This window comes from Wyeomyia smithii, chromosome 1 (assembly GCF_029784165.1).
Source record: "Wyeomyia smithii strain HCP4-BCI-WySm-NY-G18 chromosome 1, ASM2978416v1, whole genome shotgun sequence".
Lineage (NCBI taxonomy): Eukaryota > Metazoa > Arthropoda > Insecta > Diptera > Culicidae > Wyeomyia > Wyeomyia smithii.
The window spans coordinates 83,301,271-83,317,259 of NC_073694.1; the positions used below are offsets into that span (position 1 = coordinate 83,301,271).

The window sequence follows — 15,989 nt, forward strand, 5'->3', positions numbered from 1 at the left end:
CCGCAGAAAAATCACCAGCGATGCTTGAGCGGATCATAGAGGGACTCTTTCCACGCCACGAGCCAAATCCTTGGCCTCCGGCTGGCGAGTCACTTCACCGACGTTCCAGTATCTCAAACTCAGACCAGAGGTGGTCGGCCAACCTGCCGAACACCCAATATATGAGTGACGGCGTTAGCCGTGCCGAGGCAGAGGAGGCGGAAACGGTTACGAATGAGGAACTCATCGCGATCGCCAACTCCCTGAAGGTGAGCAAGGCACCGGGATTGGATGGGATTCCGAATCTGACTGTGAAGAAGGCCATCAAAGAGGCCCCCAGACTATTCCGGGAAGTCATGCAGAAGTGCCTGGATGACTGTACATTCCCAGAGAGATGGAAGCGACAGAAGCTGGTCTTATTGCCGAAGACAGGGAAACCACCTGGTGACCCGTCGGCATACAGACCGATATGTCTGCTCGATACGGCGGGTAAGGTGCTCGAGAAGGTTTTTCTCAATAGACTAGTAAGGTACACCGAAAGTGCAAACGGTCTGTCGAGTAACCAGTTCGGCTTTCGAAAAGGCAAGTCTACGGTGGATGCTATTCTGTCCGTCACCAAAACAGCAGAGGTAGCACTCCAGCGTAAAAGATGGGGCATTCGCTATTGCGCAATCGTCACGTTGGACGTGAAAAATGCGTTCAATAGTGTTAGCTGGGATTCCATAGCCCACTCGCTTCGGAAACTAGACATTCCGGTGTCTTTGTACAGGATTCTGGAAAATTATTTCCAGAATCGTGTGCTAGTTTACAGCACAGACGAGGGTCAAAAATGTGTCCCAATTACCGCAGGGGTTCCACAAGGTTCCATCCTGGGCCCGGTACTGTGGAATATCATGTACGATGAAGTGCTGAAACTAAAGCTCCCCCAAGGGGTTGTGATCGTTGGATTTGCGGACGACATCACACTTGAGGTCTACGGCGAGTCGATCGAGGAGGTTGAGTTGACGGCTTCGCACTCTATAAGCGTCGTCGAGGACTGGATGCGCTCCAAAAAACTGGAGCTGGCGCATCATAAGACAGAGATTTCAGTTGTCAATAACCGCAAGTCGAAGCAACAGGCGTTGATCAGTGTCGGGAATTGCACCATCGCCTCTAAACGCTCCCTGAAGCTGCTGGGGGTGATGATCGATGACAAGCTCGCCTTCGGGAGCCATGTCGAATATGCCTGTAAGAGGGCTTCAATGGCTGCAGCATTATCTCGCATGATGTCCAATAGCTCAGCAGTGTACGGCAGCAAGCGGAAACTTCTAGCTAGCGTGACTTTGTCCATACTGAGATACGGCGGGCCAGTGTGGACCAAAGCACTAGGTACTAGTAAACATCGGAGTAAGTTGGAAAGTACCTACAGGCTCATGTGCCTGAGGGTTGCGAGCGCGTATCGAACTGTGTCATACGACGCAATCTGCGTCCTGTCCGGCATGATGCCTATCAGCATAGCCATTAAGGAGGACGTAGAATGCTTCGATCAAGGTGACACAAGGGGCATACGAGGTACCAGAAGATCATTCTCGATGATCAGATGGCAGCAGGAGTGGTCCAATTCCGCAAAGGGTAGATGGACGCATCGACTTATTCCGGATGTATCCGGATGGGTCGGGAGGCGCCATGGAGAAGTGAACTTCCATCTGACACAGACTCTGTCAGGCCATGGTTGCTTTAGGCAGTATCTACACAGATTCGGGCATGCGGGGTCCCCCATGTGTCCCGAGTGCGCGGATGCGGAAGAGACTGCTGAGCATGTCTTCTTCGTGTGCCCTCGTTTTGTGCATGCGCGGAGCGACATGATGGTAGTGAGCGGGCCAGACACCACTCCGGACAACCTAGTTCGGAGGATGTGTAAAGAACCAAACATTTGGAGGGCGGTTTGTACAGCCGCCTCTCAAATAGCTTTAGAATTGCAAAACAGGCGACAGGTTGACCACCGACACGCCAGTGTTAGCTAACGGCCAGTCTCCAGGTTAGTTAGCTAAGTTAGCAAAAAGACCTAAAGAACCAAGAGGGTGCACAGAGCACAAAAGCCGCTCCCCGAAGCAATACCTAGCGATGGTCCCGGGGAGTATTATGGGCTGGAGACTGAAGGGGTTTTTGTGGGTCCGGTCACTGATTCAAACCAACCCCACACTCCCTGAGGTTGGTCACCTCAGGGGTTTGGATGCAAATTTCCCCTTCACCTGAAACAAAAAAAAATAAAAAAAAATATACATATAAATATATATATATATATATATATATATATATATATATATATATATATATATATATATATATATATATATATATATATATATATATATATATATATATATATATATATATATATATATATATATACATATATATACATATATATATATATATATATATATATATATATATATATATATATATATATATATATATATATATATATATATATATATATATATATATATATATATATATATATATATATATATATATATATATATATATATATATATATATATATATATATATATATATATATATATATATATATATATAGTCATGGAGAAAATAATAAATACACTGGCAGTTTTAGGTAATTTTCCATGTTTTGGGCACTGGTTTTATTTGTTATATGATGTTATGTTACATCATTACGATCTGCAGACACTCTTTTTCAGAGAGGAACGGAGAAATAACTGGAATTTTTCTGTGTCGGTGATTCCGAAAATTTTTTGTGTGAGTTAGTGCTTTTTAAGGTGGCGAAAAAAATAAATACACTTTTGAAATATATATACAAAACATTCCAAATAAGCTTTATTTATCTACATATCGTTAGCAAAGTGACCTTTTATGTTACAAAACTCACTTTCAATATGTTGTGGCTTGTCCTTTGTTTTGTAAAACCATATTCAATCTTCGGGTATGATTACCACCAGTTTTTTACGAGTAGAAGCTGGATTTGCAATACCCGCTGCCTGTACGACGTTCCATAAGTCTGTTTCATGTTTTAGATGATGCTTTGCAACCCAGACTTTCACAATTTTCCATAGAATTTCTAAATGAATTTAAATTAAGAGACTGCACTGGCCAAACTAATAATTTTATATTTTCGTTTGAAAATCATCTTCGTGGTTTCAATACTGTATGTTTAGGATCGTTATACTGCCTAAAGATCCAGCAAAGTGGCATATTTTCTTCGGTATACGGAAGCAAAATGGACCACCTAGGTACATAGGAAACTTAACTCTACTTCAAAAACGACACATTTTGGCAAGAACTGAATTTTCTAAAAAGTTCTTAGACTAGGGAGCAACTAAATGGCACATCGTGTCTTGGTAGGATGAGTCGAGATTTAACCTTTTTGGTCCAAACGGTCAGCAGCTGGTGGGAAGACCGGTAAATATTGCCTTCAACGCACATTTAACCAAGAAAATAGTCAAATTTGGAAGTGACCACAAAATGGTGTGGTGCTGTTTTCTGATGCTGGTGTGGAACCCATTCATTTTATAACGTAGACAATGAATACTAATGACTATGTAGATATTTTAGGTAGCGTGATGCTTCCGTATGCGATCCTAAACATACAGCATTGAAAACTTGAAGATGGTTTTCAGAGGAAAATATAAAATTGTTGGATTGGCCAGCATAGTCTCCTAACTTTATCCGTATCAAAAATCTATGGAAGATTGTTAAGTTCTACGTTACAAAGCATCATCTAAAGAATGAAACAGACTTATGGAACGACGTACAGGCAGCGTGAAATGCTAGCCCAGCTTCTACTCGTGAAAAACTGGTGGTAATCATACCACGAAGATTGAATATGGTTTTACAAAACAAAGTACAAGCCACAAAACATTGAAAGTGAGTTTTGTAACGCAAAAGGTCACTTTGCTAACGATATGTAGATAAATAAAGCTTATTTGGAATGTTTTGTATATATATTTCAATAGTGTATTTATTTTTTTCGCCACCGTAAAAAGCACAAACTCACGCAAAAATTTTTCGGAATCACCGACGCAGAAAAAATCCAGTTATTTCTCTGTTCCTCTCTGAAAGAGAGTGTCTGAAGATCGTAATGATGTAACATAACATCATATAACAACTAAAATCAGTGCCTAAAATATGTAAAATTAACCAAAACTGCAAGTGTGTTTATTATTTTCTCCATGACTGTATATATATATATATATATATATATATATATATATATATATATATATATATATTTATATATGGATTTTGCAGTCATAGACAACCTTCCATGCGGAGGACATGCTGCTGATTTCAAAGCATATGTAAGGATTCTCCATTTTCTTGTTACCTTACAATGATTTCTTACCTTGAAGTACCTGAAAACTCGATCACTGTGTTCTAGTGCTTTTCCACGCCTTACAAGTCCGACCTGTCACCCAGCGTTTTGTTCGAAGCAGGAAGAAAAATCAGCCAATAGAAATGTCTGTCACTTTCAGCACAAGTTCACAAACTTTAGAAACCGGTTGTAGTTTAAATCTTTAGTTCAAACCTCAAGCAGATTAACAAGTTTTACACAGTTCACAAAATTGCATAACTATTTTTAAAATATCAATATTTCAAACATTAAAACTAAACTTGAATACAATACACTGTGTGTAGAAGATATTACGTATCATTTTTCATGGTATTATGGTTGTGTTCCGGAATTTATAACAATAATGTATAACGTTTCACCTCGTCAATTGTATCTAACCCACATAAATTGAGAATGTAATTTCAATGTTCTAATGCTAAACCATGAAAAAACACGTCCTCTATGGTAGAAAACAACACTCGTAATGCATCGATTGTTCCCGATACTATCTATAGTGGAAAAGCGAAAACGGAAAACATGAAACACTTGAAAATCGTTTACTAATGATACGTCAGTACATAAGGAGTAAGGATGAAAATGTAGAACCGAAAAAGCTTTTATGAAGGAAACATGTACAGGAATCCCCCGGATTGCACGATGGGTGGTGGCATCCACCCGAATAAATGTCTCTTCTGTTCAACTAGGTTGATTTTTATTAGGTAACGAGTGTATGGTTGATTCTAAACACACCAAATATTAGCTGTACTGGATAGAAGATAAATTGCGGTGAGTGAACGTCACCACTCAACGCGCTACTTGTGGGATGCCTGTTTGGCTGTAAAGCTTCCAGCAGTAAATGTGCGTTCTGCACACATTCTACGACCGACGTTTATCCGATTCAGATTTGATTATTTATAATTTAGCATTCATTCATCACATAGATTAGCGTTCAAATATGTTGTCTGTTCATAATAGCTTTTCAATATGCATTTAGTACATGTACAAGCATGAAATATTACGATAGGATTTAATTAAAATCAACGTGATCCTCATCGATAGGATTTATTTTTTATTAATAGGGGGAGAGGGGGGTTCTTTGTGATGAATTAATTATTTACTAATATTTATTCAGAATTTTTATTGTGTGTTCTGCCACAAACGGTGACATATCAACACTATTACATATATTTTAAACTCTATTTCATTAAAAGATTGTAATTGCTTCCGCAGTTAAGTGAATATAATTGTAGAAAATTGTCAAGATAAAAAAAGGAAATTAAAATTAAACCTTAATGTAATCTTACACCTATCTTACTGACTATAAAGTGAGCTAATTGTTGTAATTGAGAATTGCAACAATTTTTGTCGGAGCTTATTGATAATTTGGTTTGACATATTTTCCTTCCTTTGAAGCATATTCTTTCTGGTTGTACAATAACTTGTCCAGATGGGGACTGCACAGTACCAAAAAATGAAATTTATAACTAAGAGGCCGTTCAATAATTACGTAAGCAAATAGGGGGGGAGTGGAAAAAATCACAGGATGGTTGTGTGCAAATCCACGACCGCAAGGTTGAAGCAGAATACTTTTACACAGCTCTACTTACGCTGTACATTAACCTACGGCTGGGCGAATCGGTTCGCGCCGCTTTTCGCGTTTAGCCCGGCAGAGGCCTTATGCGCACGGCCAACACAATAGAAAGGTGTTCTTCATATTGAAAATTAGACACGGCTTTACTGGAGTAAGCGTTGGCAAATGCATCAACCGCTAATACCGCCGCTATCGTGCGAAAGTCAGCCTGGTAGAGGCCTGAGACGTGGTGACCAACCACAGGGCAAGTGATTTGTTTAATTTGAAGGCAGCCACAGGCGCAACCCGCTGCTATCCTCTGTTACTGCTGAGTGCTGATATCTGCTGTCAACCTTGTGGACGGTCCATCCAGCTCACCTTCCGACTAATGAATGTAGCTAGTTTTCCCAGAAACACTCTTTTATAGTCGAAGGGTGCTACGAAATAGGCCACGCCTTTCTGTTCAGTTTTACCATTTTGTAATGTTCTTCAGGCGAATTATACCACAATTCGCATTTGATTTTTGTATCCAGCGAATAAACACCGATGGTGCTCTCACACACGCAACGATTTATCCCTAACCGTATTGCGGCTTGTAACATCAAGCGATTACGTTTGCTCACTGTTGCGTATTGCATCATGTTGCAACTTGGCAGCTGGGTGACGACAAAATTCTGTTCATGCTGAATGATTGAATCGACTTCATATTAACTCTGCATAGTCGAACTAACTGCTTTTGTGAATGCGTTCTAACAGGGCAGTTTGTTATTCAAAATCGGTTATGCTGATCACAGCCTTTGCGCTGCCCCAACAGTGAGTAAAAATTATAAGTAAAAATTTGACAACTACAATAGAATTTGATTGCATCCCGCACAGAATGTCTGCTTGTGTTGATGCCAGAAAATTATTAAACTTCAATTATTTTTCTATTTGCCTTGAAAAAAAGCATTTTGCGGTTCAAAATCGGTTGCTAATTACAACCTTTGAGCTGCCCTAACATTGGGGGAATTAAGATACACGGACAACATGCACTGTGGAAGCTATTTCACATTCAGTAAATTAGACGGGTGCGACAGATTTAAATTGCTAGGATGCAACACAGAATGCTTGACAAAAATTATTAACTTTCAATGACTTGTTTATTTGCCTTGAAAAAGGCATTTTGATTTCCAAAATTGGATTTCCTGATGGCAATCTTCATGCTGCCCCAACACGGGGAAAATAATGGCTGTCTGGCGACACACGTTGAGAAAAACCGCGCTGCTCCTGAGACGTGGTGACCAACCACAGGGCTAGTGCTGCTGCTAAGGAAGGACGACTGCTGCTGTCGCTGTCTAGAACTATTATGAGCGGCTCCGGCTGAAACAGGCTCTTATATAGGCCAAATAGCATGTTTTCAATTGTAAGGTATATGATCCTGTCAACCGTGCTTGGGAAGCAAGCATATAACGACCAATCGAAGGTCGAATTTTTCGTTTTGACAAGGCTTGACTATTTTCAATAGTGCAATAGTGTGAATAATAAAATTACAATTATCTTATTTTGGGAAGAATCTTAGAAGATTTTCCAATCTATTGCTGCAAGAACGAAGGAAATCCATCGAATACTAACCGATTTATTAGCATTTGAAATTGGACATATTTTTCACTTTTTTCGGTTTTAGATTTTCATTTCACATCCCTATGTAGCCGAACTTCCTGAGAGAAGTATTCTACTTCAAAAGTGGAAAAATATGCTTACGTAATTATTGAACGGCCCCTAATACAAATGCAAGCACATAAGAGTTTCTAGCACATAAAGTGAAAAACATACACAATTTCACACCTTTAATAATGCACAATACCGAATCGTTTAAAACCATGTAAATTTGTACGTTAAGTGATGTAAACTTAAAACTTTGAATATAAATATGCATGCATATTAACAAAATAATCATATACACTGCATGTCAATATAATGCCACACGGAATATTACATGGTTTTTAATGCTCCATTTATGTGCATTTAAACAAATGTAAATTTTTTTTTACATTGCTGGTCTAAATATTTGTTTGTAAATTAACAGTTTATTCTTGAGACAATGTCTAGAATTTCTGTTGATAAGAGGATACAAACATTTTATATATTTATTGCACTTTGTTTGGATATTCTCAATGTGCTCCTTGAAGGTAAGATTTTTATCATAAATTAGCCCTCAATATTTAACTTGGTCAAACCAATTTAAGATTGCACCGTTCATCTTAAAAACATGATTATTGGTGGGTTTGAGAAAAGAAACTCTTGGTTTATGGGGAAAAATAATTAATTGTGTTTTTGATGCATTAGGAGAAATCTTCCATTTCTGCAAATATAAAGAAAATATATCTAGACTTTTCTGCAGCCTACTTCATATGACACGAAGGCTTTTTCCTTTTACGGAAATGCTTGTATCGTCACAAAACAGAGATTTCTCACATCCTGGTGGTAAATCAGGAAGATTAGAAGTAAAAATATTATATAAGACTGGACCTAAGATACTTCCTTTAGATACACCAGCTCTAACTAAAATCAAATTTTTCCCATGCGTATTAAATTTACTATTATTTTTTGAAAAGTTGAAAATGTATGAATGTTGAATATTTTTTTCACCTTGCATGAATGTTGAGTTTGGAAATTTACGTTCTTGCAGCACTGCAAAATATTATTCACCCCAACTTTTTGGCAACATTGTCATTTTTGACATGTTTTTGGTACGGGAATTGTTGACAAAACCAAGCATCGTTTTATTCACAGACGGTGTTATGAACAGATACGCAAAGAGTGAGGTCGAAAACTCCAAGTGAACCGTCAAATCGAGGCTCCAAGTGTGCAAAGTAAACAAACTCAGGAGTGTTACTTTTCGTACAGAATGTGTATTGTAATCAGTATAATTGTTGTGAACCACATGCAATCAGTGATGGAAACGAAACGAATATGATGCAATCATCGTTTAATCTCCACATGTACACATCATGAATTGTTACAGACCGCGACTAAACTTGAATCCTCTCAACACATAATGAAATGATGATATGGTGCGTAGGTTTCTGGGAGAAAATAAACACATGACTTGACTACATCTACTCTGAGAAGCGATTCGCTCGTTGCGTTTGTCTCTCCATATGCCGGTCGTTAGGGAAACAAAGAATAGCAGCAGAAGAATATCATGTCGCCTGAGCAGCAGCAGAGGTGTGGTGCGGTGAGAAGGAAAGTGTGGGGGAAGGGACTACTTCGGCAGCGGTTGACTTGAGCGAGAGTAGGAGAGCATACATTGTCATTTTCTTTCTTTTTCTGACAATAAATCTTATTCATGGGTAATAACATAACAAGATCTGATCGCTCTGTGTAACAGAGACGAATTACTTCATATACCGAGTTGTGCACATTGAGAACCATATGTTGTGGTGTACGCTAACGACAAGCAATATATCGTAAAAAGGGAAGCAAAGAGAGTGAACCAACACCGATACTTTGTTATTCGTATACTGACGACGATGTCAACGCATCTTAGGCTTCCTTTATATGTATTCAAAATCGCTAGAGGTGATTTTTTTCCATCGCTGCGTGCAATTATGGTTTGAACGGAAAATGTGTTTGTTATGCTTGTATTATGAGTGATGCATTGAAAATTAAAAAAATGTATAAACAAGCTTTGAAACTCAGTTATATATCCTTACAAAGTTTCGGAATTTCATTACACTTTCTAGTGCGTATGAAAAGTCATGCGAAATTAAATGTGGTTGCCAGAATTGCTTGGAATAGAATATTAGCAAAGGGTTGCCATATTTACTGCTTTTCTCGTTGCGTATCTCTTTATAACACAGTCTCTAGTTTTATTTACCGTGGAATGGGGTGAAATTGATCAGTGGGGTGAAATTGATCACCTGAAAATTCGTGATAAAAAATACACATCAAAATATATTGCTCTTACAACACTAGGCAATGTTAACGTGTCCTTAAACGCAACTTTTGCATGATCCACATACCTGTCAAAGTTAACCCTTGCATGCCCGGTGCAATTTTTCATATTTTCCAAAAATTCTTTTAACTCAGTCAAAACTGAATCAAATATGATCAAACAAGTTTCCAAATAATAAAAAAAGTATTGAATTTACTTAAAGTAATCTCAGTTGAGGGTTAACTACCGTAAATTTGGAGAAGTGAGTAAATTTTGATAAAAGCTCAAAAAATGTAATTTTCAACAATGATCATTCCATACCATTAAAGAAATACTGATGAATTCACAGAAAACCACAAAGATTTTAATTTCAGAGCTAGGTTTTGAGCTTTTGCAACAAATCGAATTGAAATCGGTCTAACGACGATCAAATAAGAGCAAATTTAGCAACAATCATGCAGTAGACGATAGAAATTTCACCAATAGCCATAGAGGTTTACTGGAGCACATACCAGTACTTGTTTTAAAATTATACTATTTCGGGGAAAATGTACTTGGAGCTAGTTAATTGGAAATTGTTATGAAAATTGATCAATTTCACCATGTTCCATGGTACTATGAAAAAACTTTTGCAAACAAATTCAAACAACACATTACCTGACAAAATTCTTTCGGAACTACACCGAAAAAGTCTTTCCGCAACTCGTAAAATAACGAGACTAAAACCTAACTCTCGACTCGGAGGTATCCAGCATCCGTTCAGAAAGACTGATTCGTTGCTGCTGCGACTGTATTTCCTCTTTTCAGAAATATTGGCAAACCATCCTTGAATTCTTTCAGCTTAAAACGAGGACGAATTAAATAAAAACCTCGAGACACCAAATCTACTCCATCAGAAGAATTCCCAATATAATTTGCCTCGCCAACCAAAGTGTAACTTTGTCGTTTTCCATCAACTATCATTCTATTTATCACCTTCTGAATTGATAACACTAAATCCAGCTTCGGCAATCGAATGTGCAAGTAGTTTGGCAAGATTCCTTACCTATGCTTGCTTCAATGCATGTATGCTCTTCAACCGATCGGCAATCATATTCGCAAAAACTTTTGCGAAAACGCACTATAATCTGGATTGTAACCCTTTTCGGACAAACAGTAAATTATGACCGTGACCATCACTCGCTGATTTTTGATGACCAATCCGAGAATCCTATCTAACATTCATCCGTATCATTTTATCACCCGTACTCATTCGTTGTTCCCGGGCCAGATAATGCAACTGCTACTAAAAAGCTTTTTCGTTGCCCTTTAATGCAGCTCCTACTGTACCAATTCCTCTAAATCAGCGGTTCTCAACCTTTTTTTTGCGTACCTCTTGGCGATATTTTTCAAATCAATTGTACCCCCTGACTTGGAATATTCTAGCAGAGTGGAAGAGAGGTGGTAGATAATGTTGTGGTAGTCTAATTCACGTTTCAAATTGAATTATGGTTTGTTTGATTACTATGCTCATGTTTCAAGAGCAAGTTGAACAACAAATGAAGTATTATAAGAAACATTGCTTTATCCGCCATTACTGATTTTTCTTTCGCGTACCCCTAAAAGCTTTCATGTGCCCCTAGGGGTACGCGTACCCCAGGTTGATAACCGCTGCTCTAAATCATCAAAATTGAGGCGCATGTGTTGTTAAGTTAAACGACCAGACGTCCTGCATTTTGCGAGTCAGTCCCGCTGCTTAACAAAATGTCCTACCTAGAAAAACGTCCCGCAAAATGTCCCACATTTATCAAAAGTATCTTGCACGCCTTTGAAATATTCCACGGTTCACAAATATGAACCAATAAATGTAACATTTTTTCACTGGGACATTGCACCTTTAAATCACGTTTTACTTAGAAAATGCAGATCTTTTAGATGGTATAAAAAACTGATATAGCTAAACAACCCAATTCTCTGTGCAAAAATATCCAAAAATCAAAATGGCGAAACGTTTGTCTGATTCAGTGTCAACATAAACAGAATTTCTCGATGGTTTGCAAATAAGTGAGTTTTGGGAAAATTTAAATAATATTCATTCTTTAGCTTACAGGTTTCACATCACTTTAGTTCGGTGGTGGAGGAGTTACCTGAACACAAGCAGCTTCAGCGGATAGTAACCATCGTCGATGAATGTCGTTATGTTTATCAGTTTTGACGTTGTATTATTCATTTACGAATTGACGAATTTGTATACCCGAGATTTATTACGCAATATATTTCGTTAATGTCTGATAACCATTTCTGATCTATTGAAAATTATAGAAATAAATAAAACATATACGTTGCATAAAACGTGTTAGCATTCGGACAGGCTTCGTTTTGCTCGTCTTCATCTTAAAGAGAAAGAGTTTTCTTGCCTCTTAACAACTGCGAGCTTACATTCAATGTGCATTCTCTGACGAAAAAACGCTCCTAATTTGACAGAGCAAAAATCCAGTGAAACTCTTGTAAATTGCTCATACGCGCACGCAAGAAAAATGAAATAAAGTGCTCGGCGACCAACTGAGCATTGCGTTACCGTTCTCATCGTTCTGGGGTGCGACAAAAACAGTATAAAATCGAACTTTCTGCAGAATACGCACCCATGGTGAGTTGTGAATCTTCCTATAATATTAAATTCAAAAACGGTTAGGATGTGGCTTCAATGTGAACCTAAATGATTTATATTTGGCCAACTTCTCTTCTAGTAAAGAAGAAGCTAACGAAAACTTATTCACTTCTGTTAGAGCGTCTTGATAGAAAAACTTCACTACACTTTCACTTTTTGCCTTTCTCCTAGAAAGGTATAGCAATCACTGGAAAAACCAAAGGTATAAAAGTGGTCCCAATGGCCGAATTTCATATACCACTCGACTTCTTTCGACGAACTGAGCATTTCCTGTATGTATGAATGTATGTGTGTATGTGTGTGTGTGTGTGTGTGTAAGTATGTGCAACTTTTTTTTCTCACTCACTTTTCTTAGAGATGGCTGGACCGATTTTCATAAAATTAATTGCAAATGAAAGGTCTAGTTGCGCCATAGGTTGCTAGTGATTTTCATTGTAATCGGATTTTAAGTTTAGAGGTTATGTATCAAAATGTAAAAATCACGAAACATCAATATCTCAGAAACCACACAACCGATTTTAATAAAATTGGTTTCAAATGATTGGGCTGTCTCCAAAACCCTTAACTTTTTAATTTCGTAATGATTGAACATATGGTTCAAAAGTTATGTAAAGAAAAGTTATCCTGAGGTTGTTTAAACTCACTCATTTTTCTCAGAGATGGCTGAACCGATTTTCACAAAATTAGTGTCATATGAAAGGTCTAGTTGCCCCATAGGTTGCTATTGAATTTCATTGCAATCGGATTGTAACTTTGTCCGTTGTTCATGAAAACGTGAAATCACATAATGAAAGTTAACATATTGACTTCCTCCTAACGATCACTGGCTAATTAAAAGGTAGAAAAGTGATCCAAATGGCCGAATGTCATATACTACTCGACTCAGTTAGACGAATCGAGCATTTTCTGCATAAAAGCATGTATAGGTGTATATGTTTGTGTGTGGGTGTGTACGTGTGTATGTGCACCTTTTTTCGCACTCACTATTCACAGAGATGGTCTGACCGAACAGATTTCAATGAAATTAATTGCAAATGAAAGGTCTAGTTGCCCTATAAGACCCTATTGAATTTTATTGTAATCTGATTTCTAGTTTAGAGGTTATGTATCAAAGTGTAAAAATCACGAAACATCAATATCTCAGAAACCACACATCTGATTTGATTAAAATTAGTTTCAAATGAACGGGCTACCATAAAAACCCTTAACTTTTGAATTTTATGAAGATTGAACATGTGGTTCAGGAGTTATGGAAAGAAACGTGTTCTGGAGACTATTTAATCTCACTCATGTTTCTCAGAGATGGCTGGCCTGATTTTTATAAAATTAGTGTCATATGAAAGGTCTTGTTGCCCCATAAGACCCTAATGATTTTTTTTTTCAAACGGATTATTACTTTGCCTGTTATGTTTAAAAATGTGAAATCCAGCTATGAAAAGAAACATATTCCAAGACAACTTACTTGGACTCACTCATATTTCTCAGAGATGGTTGACCCGATTTCCACAGAATTAGTATCAAATGAAAGGTCTACCTACCTCATAACTCCCTATTGAATTTTGCAGTAATCGGACTGTAACTTCGTCTGTAATGTATCGAAATGTGAAAATCACGAAACTTCATTATCTTAGAAACTACACAACCGATTTGAACAATATTGATATCAGATGAACGGGCTAGTTAAGGGTTAACTGATGAATTATGATTGAACACGTGGTTTCAAAGTTTGGCTGCCCCATACGTTACCTTTTCATTTGATTGTAATCAAGCTTAAGCAAGCGTTATGTTTTAATTTGTAAAACAACGAAAGTCTATTATCTCAAGTACTACACGACTTATTTGAACATAACTAGTGTCATACAAATGAGTCATCTCTCAAACTTACAAATAACAAACTTCATAACAATTTGATATGCTGTTTAAAAGTTTTAGAAAGAACAGAAATTCAAAGACTATTCAACACTTTACCTGCTTCGATCAATATATATGGCTTCAACATGATTTAAATGTGGTATCGTACTATCTGAACGTTCCCGGCATCGCTCGTGATTAAATTGTTCGAAATTAAGAGACATTGCTTTTATTTCGCTATTTCTTAAGTTCTAACATTACGTCAAATTTCATATTTTATACTTTAATTACAACATCAATATTTTAGAACCCAAAGAGTGGATAAACATTTATTGGATTTAAGCATTTATGTAAATCTATTTTTACAAATAATAAGTTTGAATGAGAAAGGCTGAGTCTGACCGCTAGGTGGATTAATTTAGGTTTTTTTTATTCACTTTCACTATTTAATTTTATCACTTTTCACTTTTCACTTGCATATACGTACACTTTTGAAATACGTATAGTGTTGAAATACGTATATGCAAGTGAAAAGTGAAAAGTGATAGAATTATATAGTGAACGCGAATAAAAAAAAGTGAAAGTGTACTAACGAGAACTACTCCCTCTTAAACTGAGAGAGCAAATAAATGTTTATCCCTAACACGTGTTGATAAAGAGTGAAGAAACTCTGCGACTGAAATACTCTACGCCTAAATGTGGATAATTACTCACTCTGTGTGAGAGAAAGTCTAGTTCTCCAAGGGGTTTGGCAGGTAGAAAAGGAAATTCAGGCAAAAATCAAGAGAACGGAAGAAGCCTGCTTTCGGATACTCAAATGTTTTTTACTTTACCAGCAATGAATTCTACGTGAAATTCACACGAAATGCATATGTCTACTGCATAAGATTCATAGGACAAATGGGACAAATCAGAGTCTACACGCAGCTTTATTTTAACTCTAATTTGATTAGGATCTACTCAGTTTGGTAATCTTATGCAAAATGTCAAAATGTCCTGCGATGCCGTTTTAAGTCGGGCTTTTATTCGTGATAATGAACGGAAACATTTGTATCGATGTACAGTGCCCAATACATGCAATCGATACAATTTAAATCCTTCGCAGTGTTTGGTGACGGATGATGACGGATTTTCTGGTGTGCGTACTGTACAAAAACATGAGCCACAGTTCACGGGCAACTGTGAACCGGTTGGTTGCCGCATTATATAAAGACACGTGAATGATTTAAAACTTTTGTAATGTTTCGATGAAAAATAAATCTATGATTTTGATTGTTCTGAATTTATTTTATTTATTAAGTCAGATTTACAAAAACCAGAAATCATCAAATTTCCATATTTAGGCAAACTGGGTAACTTGTACTCATTTTCGTTAATTCCTGGTTTGCATAAACAGAGTAGATTCTAATCAGTTTTTGACGTATGACGCCCTTACTCAGAAGTGAGTAACCGTAAAAGTACTCAAATTAGGGTACCTCCACTTTTTTTCAAAAATGGGTCATATCTAACTCACTTTAGAGTAACAATTAATGAGCGTGTATGTTTATAATATAGAGTCGCGCAAAGATGAAACCAAAGGAACCAAATCAGTTTCAAACGAGGGTACCAATCGAGCAATGTAAATAAACAAGGTGATAATGTTAGGAGTGGATGAAAAGTGTTGTAATTAAGC

General features: G+C 37.3%; 1 protein-coding gene across 6 annotated transcripts in view; it reads right to left on the reverse strand.

Moving 5' to 3' along the window:
• LOC129717837 (uncharacterized) overlaps positions 1 to 4,896 on the reverse strand; it is a 159,017-nt gene extending 154,121 nt beyond the window's left edge. For 2 of the 6 annotated variants that reach the window (XM_055668045.1, XM_055668042.1), the window contains exon 1: positions 4,356 to 4,894. The gene's annotated coding sequence lies outside the window, so the exon portion shown is untranslated. Of the gene's footprint in view, positions 1 to 4,345 lie in introns of all 6 variants that reach the window. The other 4 variants (XM_055668041.1, XM_055668040.1, XM_055668043.1 and 1 more) reach the window with 4 other exon arrangements.
• Between the last annotated feature and the right edge of the window lie 11,093 nt (positions 4,897 to 15,989).